Source organism: Chenopodium album, chromosome 3 (genome assembly GCF_948465745.1).
Source record: "Chenopodium album chromosome 3, dcCheAlbu1.1, whole genome shotgun sequence".
Taxonomy (NCBI): domain Eukaryota; kingdom Viridiplantae; phylum Streptophyta; class Magnoliopsida; order Caryophyllales; family Amaranthaceae; genus Chenopodium; species Chenopodium album.
Window position 1 is genome coordinate 61,709,464 of NC_137836.1, and position 714 is coordinate 61,710,177.

The window sequence follows — 714 nt, forward strand, 5'->3', positions numbered from 1 at the left end:
TTTCTCACTTTTCTGAAACCCATATGTGTTCTACATATGGACATAACCCTCTGGGAATTCATGCTCCATCTACCTGATTGAACGCTCTGAGCAACAAAGGGTACATCCGAGATTGTTGAATTCACCAAACCATGGAAGCGAGTTTTTTTAAAACTCGCGGTGTCCCATCCACTCACGCCAACCCTTCACGGTTAGGCTTCCGCGCGGTGCATCCGAACAATTAACTATGGACCCTCTATTGACTAAACCATATCCTGAACTTTAGAGAACTAGAGCCATGGTTAGGTTGCAAAATCATTGCATCATATTGTGCCTACTTGACTAATTGTGCATTATTTGATGTGCATATATACGTTTTCTTAACCATTTGTTTGACTTGTGTTGAGATTAAATAAATTAATGACTTAGAGAACTTTGCCTAATTAATTAATTTGAGTCAATAAAGTCTAATATTTTAATCAGAATTGACCTAGTACAACTTTAGGCATACCCCTGTTGATTAATAACACCGAAAACAGTCCCAGATTGAAGCTCCAGCATTGGCACCAAAGTCTGGACTGTAGCGCCACTCTGTGGAGTGTGGCGCCTGGCGACAGCTCTATCGTCTGGCGCTACACTACATAGTGCGACGCCAGTCCTATCGTTTTGCCGACAGTTTGGATTATTGGTCCAGTCATCACCTAGTGTCTAACTAACCAGTTTGTTAATTAATTC